Source organism: Macaca mulatta, chromosome 8 (assembly GCF_049350105.2).
Source record: "Macaca mulatta isolate MMU2019108-1 chromosome 8, T2T-MMU8v2.0, whole genome shotgun sequence".
NCBI lineage: Eukaryota > Metazoa > Chordata > Mammalia > Primates > Cercopithecidae > Macaca > Macaca mulatta.
In genome coordinates, this window is record NC_133413.1 from 33903040 (window position 1) to 33918772 (window position 15733).

Consider the following 15733-nt stretch of genomic DNA (forward strand, 5'->3'; position numbering starts at 1 on the left):
CAACAGTGTATAAAAGTTCCATTTTCTCGGCATCTTTGCCAGCATTTGTAAAATTTTTTGTCTTTTTGGTAACAACCATACTAACTAGGCTAAGATAATACCTCATTGTGGTTTTGATTTGCATTTCCCTGATAATTCCAGGAAAGAGATGACATTGGGTTAGGTTAGAGTGGAACCAGGGGATGAGTACAAAAGATGAGGAGAAGTTAGAATCTATTTTAGAGAGTCAACAAAACTCACTAAATAGATGCAGTTAAGGAAGCAAGGAAAGTAACTAAGGGTAACACCTGTTTGTGGCTGAAGTAACTGAATAAATGGAGGTAAGACAATATGAGACAGCAAATATTTGGCGAATATCTCATGTGGTATTTTGGGGGAAAGGTGAAAATGCTATTAATTTAAAATCTCTATTATGCTTCCAATTGAAGATGTAAAGAATTGTCTAGAAAAGTCTGGAACTCGAGGAAGAGGTCAGGGTTAAAGATATAAATTTAGAAGACATTGGAATATAAGTTTAATTAAAGCCAGTTGGCCAGATGAGATCATCCATGTAGAGATTATAGAGAAGATAAGAGGGATCAAAACCAAGTCTTGTAGAATTCCAGTATTAAGAGTTGCCAGAGAAAGAAACTAACAAAGACAGAAAAAGCAGTCAGTAAGGTGGGAAGAAACCAAGAGGGCCCAATGTCACAAAAGCATTTCAGGCTACAGAAAGTGTTTAATTAAAGAGAAGATAGAAGAGCTTCCCTTGCGTTTGGCAATGGAGGTCACATTTGTGATCTGGACAGAATAGTTGCAGAGAGTAATGAATTTAAATTGTGCATCAAACTAAAAGACACACACTCTGGCCAAAGGAACAGCCACAGAAGGCTGGCATATGATGTGCCTGGCACGCAAGTTTTGGTTTTGTCCTTTGGATTCTCCTGTTAGATATACGTGGCTGTTAAACAAGGCCTCAGAAATAATGGCTTGGTAATGGATGATTCTGACAGGATATAAGAAATCCCAGAGTGTTAAGCTCATCAGGTTTATTGTTAGTTCTTGTTTCCTGGAAGTGTTTGAAGCCTTGACTCTATACAGTGAAATACTACTCCATTAAATTGTCTGACATTTTAGCACTTTAATTTAGTGCCAGGGACCACTTTTAGTGTAAAATGTTTCACAAAGGGATCTCTTTTAAACTGCCTGGCTTTTGTAACTCTCAGTTTTTTCTTCCAAGCCTTTCACCAGTGTAACCATCCCAAATTTGCATCTTGCCTGATGCTAACTGAGGAAGAAGGGCACCTGGGGTTCCACCAGCAGGAACAAAACATGTTAAAATTGTTGCAGAAGCCAATGAGATAAAAACAGATAGCACTGGGGCACAAAACCCTGGAACCTGTTGCAGGTGTTTAGCACTGACCTTCCACATAACCATGGGTAGCCATAGGACCTTTCTAACCCCCACTTTTCACATTTGTAAATGCAGGGAGCAGGAATTACATTTTAAATACATAATTTTTGTCACTGGTAGCATCTGTCTGGGGCCAGCGGCACAGGCAGTAAAGAGAATTTACCCAGACAGTTGTGAGGAAAGAAAGCCATATTGATTAGAGAAAGCAAGAAAATATGTTGCAAGGGTGCAATGGGCAGATCAGCAAGAGAGGAACTGACTGCAAGCAGACAAAGGCTTGGTGGGAATTTTATGGAATGGCACTTGTGCTGGAGAGGGCTATATGCTTTACCGATAACGCCAAAGTTGCAGTAAGCTAACTTGCAGTTTTCTCTTGTCCGAGGGTCTGAAAGTAAGTCAGGCATGAGAAGATTGTGAGTTGTTTGCACAGGAAGGCTATGTGTCCTGGACCATGAAGAAAGGCAGGCATGTAGCTTATCCGCTTTTTCTTTTTGTTTTCTCCTGCTCCCAACGGCCTGACTCCTTTTCTCTAATTAGGACTTCACAATTGTGGCATCTCATGTATTCTAAAGTATATGGTGACCATCTAAGGAAGTTGGTTTGAATATGCAGGTCTAGCAAAGAACATGCTCTAGATATAAAAACTAGGAAGCACCATCTAATTGAAGATGGAGATGAATGACTTCACCCTCGGGCAAGAAGGACTTAAGGAGAATAGGAAGGATGGCAGGAATGGAGGAACACATGGTGGATGGAAAGATGAGACACTGAAACAATTTGAAGACTGAAAGGTGAGAGTCTGAGGTCCAGGGCTTTACACTAGTGGTTGAAGAATCTTGATCACAGGCCAGCCAGGACCTCAAAGGCTCAAGAGAAATGATGACAAGGTTTGTTTGGCTTGTTTAGAGCTGGGCTGTAGAGTGGGAAGATTGTGGTTAAACCTTAGCTGAACTGATAAAAAGCATGAAGCTGTACTGAGAGATTTTTCAATTGTACATAGTTGCAGAAAGAAACAACCTGCCTCCATAGTAAATATTTGTGTTAGAACACAGTGGAGGAAGGTAGGGGGGAGCATGAACTGAAGGCGTTAACAGAGCATACGTAGTAGGCAGTTGGGATAGGAGTGCAAGGGAAGGATAGCTGGTGACAAGGTTGAGTCTGTGACTTAGAGGGGCTTAGGTCAAATTCTCCTCCTTCTACCCTTCTTCCAGTTCTTCTTCTCCCTCTTTATTCCTCCCGTTTCCCTTCCCACTCTTTTTCTCCTTCCCCCTGCCTCCTCTCTTCTTCCTCCTCTCTGCCTTTACTTTCTCCTTTAAAGTCTTAACAAAACAAAACAAAACAAAAACTGTACTGATAGAATCCTAAGTGTACTGAGAGATTTCTCAACTGTGGGCAGAATTGCTAAGTGGTAGTAAACTCAACACAACATTTATATTGCACTTTACAATACAGAAAGCACTTTCATGTAATTAACTCCTTTGATTTGATCATCACAACAATGCCTGAGGCTAATAGTTATAAACCTTGTTACTCATGAAGAAGCTGAAATTCTTATCAGTTAAATGTGTTGCTTGGGACTTAGTAATTGGCAAAGCAAGCCAAGTCTGTCTGCAGACCCCCTGGTCTTCTGGTTCCAAATCCCGTGCTCTTCTCATTATATAGCACAACACTTATTTTTTTATAAAAATGGAAAAGTCTTTTTTTATGTATTTACAGACAGTTCATGACTTTAGACATACACACGATAAAACCATTTTTATTAAATATAAAAAAATAGAGCAAATTTGGGTCCTTTTTTTATTTTCTAATGACAATGCTAAAAGCTAAAAGGCAATTGGCCATTGACGGGAGAACAAAGGAAACTGAATAATTAATAAAATGTATTCTAAATCCAGAAACTGTCAAAGTAGGCGATGTAAGAGATGCCACAGTTGCTTGGTTGTTCGTGACATCTGATGACGCTGCGTCTCAGTAATAAAAACTTCAGGGAATCTGAAAGAAATAATAATGTGCCACGGTATTTTGAGCTTACCACCACAAGAAATACTCTGTAATTGCATCAAATGATTATAAATGGCATATTTTTAGGGACATAATAAGCAATGCAAAGGACGGGTCTGGTTATTAGTGCCAAAATATGTATTTATTCCCATACTGCTTTTTTTCCCCAGGCATTTTCTGGCATCTCATTTCTGACTATTAAATTATACCCCAAATAGAATATGCAACTACATGTAACCGACCTATTCTGGTCTACATTAAGTGCAGCAGCATAAATAGAAACTGAAAAGAACCAGAAGCATTTAGAATTTTGTTTTTATTCATCTAATCTACTTGGCCTTTTGTCTGGGATGTAAGTGATTCTGAGCCCCTCTCCAGGCTCACACTTTCCCCAGGTTTCAGTACCTGGGGCTCACAATCTCAGTGGAAGAGTTTCAAGGCAATCTTCCACCCAGGACTGCTCATGCCTTGTATATACACAAAGCAGGGTTGCTCAAAACATAGGAAACAACTATGAGGAATAAAAAGGAAAAGCTTGTTCCTTAAAGAACAAGGAGGAGGCCAGCAGTCTTTTTCATACCTTCTTGTTTATAGAAAGCAGACCTTTTTTTTTTTTTTTTTTTTTTTAAGTAAAAGCAGATTTGGAGCATGAAAGAAATATGACCTAGATTGTGTTGTTTTCTTTTATTGTATATACAAATAGTTTAGCTGAAGTGAGCTATTCAGCTATTGATTTTAAATCATAAACTTAATTCCTCATCAAGGAAACAACAAATGGGATGTTTGGGGCAGATGCAAAGTTAAAGTATGTCTAAAGAAATAGCATGCTAACTGTGTTTTATGTGGAAGGTAAATTATAACAAAACAAATGAACCCCAAAACCCCAAAGATTTTCCCTTATAGTTATAGAAATTAGGAAATGCCCTAATGTGTATCTTTCCTTCCCATCTGTACGGAGATTTTGAATTTTATATAATTTGTACTAATATGTAACTAGACCAGCTATAGTCTGTTGAGGCTTTCTTGTGATGGAAAGCAGGTGAAATCAATTTTCAGTTGAAATAGGCTTTTCAGTTCACTATAGGATGTTTGTAGGGCTTTTTTAGAGAAGGGCTTTGCATTTAGACTCGAACAGTTTAGCAGGCTTCGTTGGAGGGTAAATCTGGCTGCTGGATCTACTTGGATGTTTTCTTTTCATAAGCAGAGTTGGAGATAAAGTGATTCTTGCTTTCAAATACACTTTTAACAATCCAAAAGTATAGTTGAAGCCCCTTTTTCTTTTGAGATAGGGTCTCACTCTGTTGCCCAGGATGGAGTGCAGTGGCACAATTTCAACTCACTTGTAGCCTCGACCTCACAGGCTCAGGTGATTCTCCCACCTCAGCCTCCCAAGTAGCTGGGACCACAGGCATGTGCCACCACATCCAGCTAATTTTTGTATATTTTGTGGAGTTGGGGTTTTGCTATGTTGCCCAGACTGGCCTTGAACTCCTGGGCTCAAGCTATCCTCCCTCCTTGGCATCCCAGAGTGCTGGGATTACAGGTGTAAGCCACCACTCCCAACCTAATTGAAGACTTGTATGTTAGGTGCTAAGTAATACAAAAGTAAAAGTGCCACTGTTTCTGTCCTCAAGGAATTTACAGTCTGGGGAAGGAGACACAATATAAACAAACCCACTGATGAGTAAATGATTACAAATTATGCAAAGTGCCCTGATAGAAAAGAATAGATATGCATTATCTCTGTATTCCCTGTGAAGGGCACCTGACCCATCAGGAAGGCCATTGATCATATCCATCAGTCTTCCAGGTATACCAAGGACATTGGATTGAATGTCACAGGACCTGGATTCAAGTCCTGCCATTGAATCCAGCTGTGTGTTTCTGGGCTTCAGTTTCTGTATATGCAGTAATAGTATTGAATATTAGTGTTGAGTAATAGCATTGAATGCCCTCCATGCTCATTGCATCTTCATCCACAATTACAATGTCTTGGTGGCTTTCTAAGTTTTTTTTAATTTTTAATTTTTGTAGGTACACAGTAGGTGTCTATATTTATGGAGTATGTGAGATATTTAGATAAAGGCATGCAATGCATAATAATCACATCGTGGAAAATGGAGTATCCATCTCCTTAGTGTTTAGCCTTTGTGTTACAAAAATATTCAATTATGTTCTTTATTTTAAAATGTACAATTACATTATTTTGACTATAGTCACACTGTCATGCTATTAAATACTAGGTCTTATTTATTCTTTCTAATTATTTTTTGTACTCTTTAACCATCTCTACCTCTCCCCGATCCCCCAGTACCCTTCCTAGCCTCTGGTAACTATCCTTCCATTCTCTATCTCCACGGGTCCAATTGTTTTGATTTTTACATTCAACAAATGAGTAAGAATATACAGTGTTTGTCTTTCTGTTCCTGGCTCACTTCACTTAACATAATGACCTCCAATTCCATCCATATTGTTGCAAATAACAGAATCTCATTGTTTAATGACTAAATAGTACTCCATTGTTTCTATGTACCACAATGTCTTTGTCCATTCATGTGTTGATGGATACTTAGGTTGCTTCCAAATCTTGGCTATTGTGAACAGTGCTGCAACAAACATGGATGTGCAGATATGTCTTTAACATACTGATTTCCTTTCTTTTGGGAATATACCCAGCAGTGGGATTGCTGGATCATATGTTAGCTCTGTATTTAGTTGTACTCTCTATTGTGGTTGTACTCGTTTACATTCTTACTGGCTTTCTAGAACCTACTCTTGGGGAGCCATATGGAAATTTTGCTGAAGGTGAGAGTATGGCAGCTTGATGCTATGCAGTGTTTTTTCAAGCTTCTTAGTTTGTTGTTGTTGTTCTTTTGAGACCTAAGACTCAAGAGAGATGCCCCAAGGCTGCTGCAGAGCTGTAGAGAGGAGATGAGGAGCGAGCAAAGGAGGTAGGGTTGGAGGCTCAAGGCATCTCCCACCCCGACTTGTCTCAGACATGTCCCTCCTTAATCTGTTGATTACACCAGGCTAACAGGGAAGATTTTATCCAAAGAATTCACCTGCTAAAAGAGGAAAACATTTTAAAATTACTTTTGTAGTCCAAATAGTCTCTGGAACTAGAAAATTCTGGATTCCAAATATAGATATGTGGTGCTTAACGACAAGGATACATTGAGAAATGCATTATTAGGCGATTTTGTACTTGTGTGAACATCACAGAGTGCACTTACATGAACCGGGATGGCAAAAGATACTGCAGACATACTACATACTAGGCTAGGTGGTCTAGCCTGTTGCTCCTAGACTACAAATCTGTACAGCATGTTACTGTACTTAATACTCTAGGCAATTGTTAATACAGTGGTATTTGTTTATCTATCTAAACTATCAAAACCTAGAAAAGGTACAGTAAAATATGGTATAAAAGATTTTATTTAAAATACACCTCTATAAGGCACTTCCCATGAATGGAGCATGCAGGACTGCCTATTGCTCTGGGTGGGTCAGTGAGTGAGTGCTGAGAGAATGTGAAGGCCTAAGACATTACTGTATACTACTGTAGACTTCATAAATATTATATTTAGACTACCTATATTTATAGAAAAATCTTCTTTCTTCTATAATAAATTAACCTTAGCTTATTGTAAATTTTTCACTTTATAAACTTCTTAATTTTTCAAAACTTTTTGACTCTTTTTCAGTAATAGCTTGAAATACAAACACATTTTACAGCTGTACAATAATAATTTCTTTTTATCCTCATTCTATAAACTTTTTTGAATTTTTAAATTTTTAAAAATATAATTTTTAAAATTTTGTTAAAAACAAAGACTCAAACACACACATTAGCCTAGGACTACACAGGATCAGGATCATCAATATCACTGTCTTCCACCTCCACATCTTATCCTACTGGAAGGTCTTCGGGGACAGTAACAAGCACGCTGTCATCTCCTATAACAATGCCTTCTTCTGGAATTCCTCCTGAAGGACCTACCTGAGGCTGTTTCACAGTTACCTTTTTTTAAAAAAAAAGTACATGAAGCCCACTTGATCAGAGTGGATAAGCTTTTTGATGTGCTGCTGGATTCGGTTTGCCAGTATTTTACTGAGGATTTTTGCATCGATGTTCATCAGGGATATTGATCTAAAATTCTCTTTTTTGTTGTTGTATCTCTGTCAGGCTTTGGTATCAGGATGATGTTGGACTCGTAAAATGAGTTAGGGAGGATTCCCCCTTTTTCTATTGATTGGAATAGTTTCAGAAGGAATGGTACCAACTCCTCCTTGTACCTTTGGTAGAATTCGGCTATGAATCCATCTGATCCTGGACTTTTTTGGTTGGTAGGCTGTTAATTATTGCCTCAATGTCAGAGCCTGCTATTGGTCTATTCAGGGATTCAACTTCTTCCTGGTTTAATCTTGGGAGAGTGTAAGTGTCCAGGAAATTATCCATTTCTTCTAGGTTTTCTAGTTTATTTGCGTAGAGGTGTTTATAGTATTCTCTGATGGTAGTTTGTATTTCTGTGGGGTCGGTGGTGATATCCCCTTTATCATTTTTTATTGCGTCTATTTGATTCTTCTCTCTTTTCTTCTTTATTAGTCTTGCTAGCAGTCTATCAATTTTGTTTATATTTTCAAAAAACCAGTTCCTGGATTCATTGATTCTTTTGGAGGGTTTTTTGTGTCTCTATCTCCTTCAGTTCTGCTCTGATCTTAGTTTGATTATCTCAATAGATGCAGAAAAGGCCTTTGACAAAATTCAACAGTCCTTCATGCTAAAAACTCTCAATAAATTTGGTATTGATGGAACGTATCTCAAAATAATAAGAGCTATTTATGACAAAGCCACAGCCAATATTATACTGAATGGGCAAAAAGTGGAAGCATTCCCTTTGAAAACTGGCACAAGACAGGGATGCCCTCTCTCACCACTCCTATTCAATATAGTGTTGGAAGCTCTGGCTAGGGCAATCAGGCAAGAGAAATAAATAAAGGGTATTCAGTTAGGAAAAGAAGAAGTCAAATTGTCCCTGTTTGCAGATGGCATGATTGTCTATTTAGAAAACCCCATTGTCTCAGCCCAAAATCTCCTTAAGCTGATAAGCAACTTCAGCAAAGTCTCAGGATACAAAATTAATGTGCAAAAATCACAAGCATTCTTATACACCAGTAACAGACAAACAGAGAGCCAAATCATGAATGAACTCCCATTCACAATAGCTGCAAAGGGAATAAAATACCTAGGAATCCAACTTACAAGGGATGTAAAGGACCTCTTCAAGGAGAACTACAAACCACTGCTCAGTGAAATCAAAGAGGACACAAACAAATGGAAGAACATACCATGCTCATGGATAGGAAGAATCAATATTGTGAAAATGGCCATACTGCCCAAGGTAATTTATAGATTCAATGCCATCCCCATTAAGCTACCAATGACTTTCTTCACAGAATTGGAAAAATCTGCTTTAAAGTTCATATGGAACCAAAAAAGACCCCGCATTGCCAAGACAATCCTAAGCCAAAAGAACAAAGCTGGAGGCATCACACTACCTGACTTCAAACTATACTACAAGGCTACAGTAAGCAAAACAGCATGGTACTGGTACCAAAACAGAGATATAGACCAATGGAACATAACAGAGCCCTCAGAAATAATACCACACATCTGCAGCCATCTGATCTTTGACAAACCTGACAAAAACAAGAAATGGGGAAAGGATTCCCTATTTAATAAATGGTGCTGGGAAAATTGGCTAGCGATAAGCGGAAAGCTGAAACTGGATCCTTTCCTTACTCCTAATACGAAAATTAATTCAAGATGGATTAGAGACTTAAATGTTAGACCTAATACCGTAAAAACCCTAGAAGAAAACCTAGGTAATACCATTCAGGACATAGGCATGGGCAAGGACTTTATGTCTAAAACACCAAAAGCAAGGGCAGCAAAAGCCAAAATTGACAAATGGGATCTCATTAAACTAAAGAGCTTCTGCACAGCAAAAGAAACTACCATCAGAGTGAACAGGCAACCTACAGAACGGGAGAAAATGTTTGCAATCTACTTATCTGACAAGGGCTAATATCCAGATCCTACAAAGAACTCAATCAAATTTACAAGAAAAAAACAAACAACCCCATCAAAAAGTGGGCAAAGGATATGAACAGACATTTCTCAAAAGAAGACATTCATACAGCCAACAGACACATGAAAAAATGCTCATCATCACTGGCCATCAGAGAAATGCAAATCAAAACCACAATGAGATACCATCTCACACCAGTTAGAATGGCATTCATTAAAAAGTCAGGGAACAACAGGTGCTGGAGAGGATGTGGAGAAATAGGAACACTTTTACACTGTTGGTGGGACTGTAAACTAGTTCAACCATTGTGGAATACAGTGTGGCGATTCCTCAAGAATCTAGAACTAGAAATACCATTTGACCCAGCCATCCCATTACTGGGGATATACCCAAAGGATTTTAAGACATGCTGCTATAAAGACACACGCACACGTATGTTTATTGCGGCACTATTCACAATAGCAAAGACTTGGAATCAACCACAATGTACATCAGTGACAGACTGGACTAAGAAAATGTGGCACATATACACCATGAAATACTATGCAGCCATAAAAAAGGATGAGTTTGTGTCCTTTGTAGGGACATGGATGCAGCTGGAAACCATCATTCTCAGCAAACTATCACAAGAACGGAAAACCAAACACTGCATGTTCTCACTCATAGGTGGGAATTGAACAATGAGATCACTTGGACACAGGAAGGGGAATATCACACACCAGGTCCTATTGTGGGGAGGGAGTTGGGGGAGGGATAGCATTAGGAGATATACCTAATGTAAATGACGAGTTAATGGGTGCAGCACACCAACATGGCACATGTATACTTATGTAACAAACATGCACGTTGTGCACATGTACCCTAGAACTTAAAGTACAATGAAAAAAAAAAAAAAACCATGTAGAAGGAGTATACTCTAAAATATCAATGAAAATGCAGTATAGTAAATACATAAGCCAATAACAGTTTTTCTAATCATTATCAGGTAATATGTACTCCACATAATTGCATGTGCTAGACTCTTATATGAGTGGTAGTGCAATAGGTTTGTTTACACCAGCATCAACACAGACACGTGAGTAATACTATGATGTTATGAGGGTTATGATGTCACTAAGTGATAGAAATTTTTTAGTTCTGTTATAACCTAATGGGTCCACCATCATATATGCAACCCATCAGTGACCAAAATGTCATTATGTAGAGCATGACTGTATCAGTCTATTTTCATGCTGCTGATAAAGATATACCTGACACTGGGCAATTTACAAAAGAAAGAGGTTTAATGGACTCACAGTTCCACATGACTGAAGAGGCCTCACAGTCATGGCAGAAGGTGAAAGGCACCTCTTACATGGTGGCAGACAAGAGAAGAGAACTTGTGCAGGGAAACTCCCCTTTATGAAACCATCAGATCTCATGAGACTTATTCACTATCACAAGAATAGCATGGCAAAGACCCGCCACCATGATTCAGTTACCTCCCACCAGGTCTCTCCCACAACACATGGGAATTGTGGGAGCTACAATCCAAGATGAGATTTGACTGCAGACATGGCTAAACCATATCAGTGACTACAGTACTTTACCACTTGAGTAGGCTTTTTTTTAATCCCTTGAGTATCTTATGATCTATAAAATGGCACTCAAACCTATCCTATGGATATTTGCAAGGCTTATAAATGTTGTCTGGAAGAGAAGGATGACTTAGGAGTATATTATAACTCTTGATGTTTTTATTACTTATATTTGTCATTAATGTGCACAAATATATCATTAATAATTTATTTCAAAAAGTGATGTGATGATATCATAAAATCCTTGGGTGAATTCAGAAATGGCCACTTTGTATGACAAATTATATGCTTCTATTTCTGTTCCACCCAGGATTTCTTTCGTGCAGTGGAAATTCATCTGGAAACTTAATCTTATCCCACTATAGAGAGCCATTCTTGATGTGCCACTAATTCTGCCAAATAGACTGACTTGACTACTCTCTTAGGATACAGAATTATATGAAGAATAATAGAGTTGAGAAGGAAAAAGTACAAACATTGTATGTGCATATAACAAACAGATGACTGCTTTAGACATATTTGGTCAGTAAACACCTGTGGACTCTTGCCTGTATCGCTTTTATTTTTCCAGATTTCGCTCATGGGAGAGACACAGTTTGTTCTTTGAATGTAGCCATTATATTTTAACATACATGCTGATTTAATCATGCTGGTCAAAATTTTCTTTTTATAGCATCCAGACAGCATGTGCATATAACTACATGCAGTTTTATTTTGTAGCCAACTGGCAACCATATGGAAGTCAGTTGAAATGTAATTTGATTATATGACTCTCTGCACATAGGTACATCATCTCAGGAAGGCTCAGGTAGCATAGAGGCAAGTGAATTCAGCCTGAGATTATAGTAAAGACACAAATCTGATAGTCTGGCATTTCTGGACCCACACTGATTTCTTGAAGAAAAGCCCATACAGTTGAAATCAGTACCTTAAATTAGGTTTCTTAATATGATGAGCTCATAAAATATGTGTTCTCCTACCTTCTTCAGATGTGAGAGTTGATGTTACAGAGATCTCTTTAGTAATTTGACTATTTTAATAAAATATTCACAATTAAAAATATATAGAAAAAAGAAGCAAGGAAAGACTAGAACTAATGATTAGAGTTGTTGAAAATGCATATATAATTTACTCCCTTTTTAAAAGAAATGGAATTGGGCTATTCTATTGTGCATAGACTTTTGTCAAAATCAAATTAAGAATACCTTACTCAATTTTCTTTTTCTTCCTTTATTCATCTCTGTAAATATTATTTTAAAGGCCCTTGAAAATAAAATAATTATCTTATTAAAATTTAATTACATGTTGTGTTTAAAATGCTGAAGTTTTGGCCAGGCTTGGTGGCTCATGCCTGTAATCCCAGTACTTTGCCTGAGGTGGGCAGATCCCGAGGTTGGGAGTTCAAGACCAGCCTGACCAACATGTTGAAACCCTGTCTCTACTAAAAATACAACAATAACAACAAAACTTAGCCAGGAGTGGTGGTGCGTGCCTGTAATCCCAACTACTCAGGAGACTGAGGCAGGAGTATTGCTTGAACCCTGAGGCAGAGGCCGCAGTGAGCCGAGCTTGCTCCACTGCACTCCAGTCTGGGCAACAGAGTGCAACTCAGTCTCAAAAGAAAAAAAAAATTCTAAAGTTTATAGGATAAAAAAATGGGGATCTATTTTTAGTCTCATATGTAGGCACATACGAAAATAATACATAGTAGTTTTCTAAGTACTATTAGACATTTTGTTCCCATTTTTCCATTTGCTTTCAGTTTACCTGAAACGAAGGTAAAAATGACAGCTATTTCTCACTTGGCATTTGAAAGACAAGAACAATAAGAAACCCAGCAAAACTCCTAGAGAATTTTCATAGGGAAAATAAGCATACTGACATTCTTTGACTTTTGTAAATTGATTTTTTGGCTCCAGCTGCTCTAAAGCCATTAAGAGTTAGAGTTAATCATTCTTGATTTTTTATTGTTAGTTTCCTTATTCATAACACTGAATAATAGCAATATTACTTAGTTTTATTTATGTTCACATTCAGTGGTATGTTAAAAAATTCACAAAGTAACACACTGAAATTCTTGCAGGTAACTGGTAAAATATGTAGTCTTTAGTAGACCGTTGATTGATATTCTAGTGAAAGAGTAAATCTTATGAATTTCAGAGTTGTCCCAGGATGGTCTTAACCCTACTGTGTTAAAAAATATCAGCATCTTTTTCCTGTAAAGACAACCTGAAGGCTCTTTTGAAATATGTAAAAGTGCTTCTTTTTAAAAAGCTTATTGATCAAATTGGCTTAATTAGCTATGAAAGGAATGATCCTTCACCCCATGTTAATGTCTATTTACACTGCAAGTTTGTAAAAGCTTCTGATAGAGATTGATGCCATATCTAATACATTATCACACTATATATTCATAAAGTATTAAGATTATATCTATATGAACATACATATATATATATATATGTATAGGTGAATGTAGATTCATATCAAAAATTGAAACTCAGAGTAAAAACTTGGCAATGTGGTAGGCAGAACCATGACCATCCTCAAAGAAGTCCATACCCTTATCCCCGAAACCCGTCAGTATGCTCTGTGACATTATTAAGGGCAATTAACATTGCAGGTAGAATTAAAGTTACTGTTTTAGTCCATTTGTGCTGCTATAACAAAATGCCTGAGACTGGGTATTTATAAGGAACAGAAATTTATTTTCTGTTCTGGAGCCTAGGAAGTCCAAGATCAAAGTGACAGCAGGTTCCATCATCTGGTGAGTACTGCATCTTCAGAGGGGAGGGGAAAGGAACAGTATGTTCTCACCTGGCAGAAGAACAAAAGAGCAAGCTACCAAACATTGCCAAGCCTCTTTTATAAATGCCTTAATTCCATTCCTGAGGGAGCAGCCCTCATGGCCTAATTACCTCTTAAAGGCCCTATCTCTTAAAACTACTAGGTTGGCAACACCTGAATTTAAGAGGGGGCATAATCAAACCATATTATTACTAATCAATTGACCTTAAAATAGAGAGAGAATCCTGGATTATCTGGCTGGGCCCCTTGTAATTACAAGTTTCCTTACAAGTGGAAGAGGGTGACACAGAAGAAGTGAGAGTGACATAATGCAAAGAGGACTCAATACACCATCACTGACCTTGAAGAAGGAGGTCTGAATTTCAGCAGCCAAGGAAGGGGCCAACCTTTAGAAGCTGGAAATGGCAAATAATCAGATACTACCCTGAAGCCCTCAGAAGGCAGTTCAGCCCTGACAGTACCTTGATTTTAGCTCTGTGCAACCTGTTTCAGACTGCTGCAAAACTGTAAGATAATAAATTCATGTTGTTTTAAGGCACTAAGTTTGTAATAATTTGTCAAAGCAGCAATAAAAAACCAATGCAGCAAAAGACAATAATGTTTGTTTCATCACATAGTCATGCAACATCTATTAACTAGCAACTTATTAAATACAGCTTACTACTGCAACATCGTTGGGGTAATTAAAACATCCTCCATGAATCAGAGTGAGAATGATACTTAAGTGTCTGCCAATTGCCATGATAATAGAAAAGCTTGTGATTTCTCTACTAATTACATTAGGAAGGCAAGGGCCCAATGATATGAGCAGTGTGGTGGTACCTCAAACATCTTCCCACTTACATGCACACATATCATTCATTCTCCTTGTTACCAAGTTTCGCTGTTAGTATAGAGGGACAATAGATCATGATTAGCTCGGCATGTTCACAGTTTAGCTGCCTGAGCTAAACTGTGAGAGTCCAGGAAACGCTTATTAAACATATTATGAGAACTAGACAAGACTTTTGAGACCATCTGTCCAAAACTTTGGTTTTACCAGTAAGCAAATTCAGATCCAGCATCACTCAGCTGGTAGGTGGTAAAACTGAGAAGAGAATCCGTGTATTTTGTTTTTTCCTAGTGCTGTGTTGTTGCACTGCATAATGAACCACACATTCAGTTCCTGACAATCCACGATTAGAATCATCATCAAGTCAAACACAAGTGAGGCATTACATCCAGGAAGTCATAGTTAGTTCTGTGTGTGTTCCCTAGATAGGTTCCCTAAAGCTTTCCCATCAACACCAGGAAGCTGAAGGGGAAAATGAAAGTTCCCCTTCAGTTCCCCTCAATTCAAGAGTAATTGAGACCAATATCATTCATGGATATTAATAATATGACCTTTTTTAAAGAATCAGCAAATCATTATGTCATAAAGAACAATGATCTTATATTTTATTATGTTTGTTAGTTGCAGTCTCAGCCACTAGATTGCTAGAAAGCTCTGGGCTCCTTTGGATACGGACATGGCCAAATCTCTTTAACTTTCTAGGTATGGCACTTTAGGTAAATTCAACTTTTCTGAACCTAGGTTTTCTCCTCTGTACAATGGAACTGACAATTCTATGTCAGAGAGCTATTGTAAGGATTAAAGGAACTAATATTTACAAACCCCATACTGTTGTTTGGAATAAAACAGGTGCTGAATAAATGGTAGCTATTTGATTGTTACTTTTAAAAAATCTTGCTAGAAATCGTGAAGAGTGTATTTATCTAAGTGGGAGGAAAAAAAAAACTAAGTGAGACTCTTGGATCTTGAAAACGAGAGAGAGAGAGAGAGCGTGAAATGATTGTCAACACAAAGATAAATGCTTGAGGAA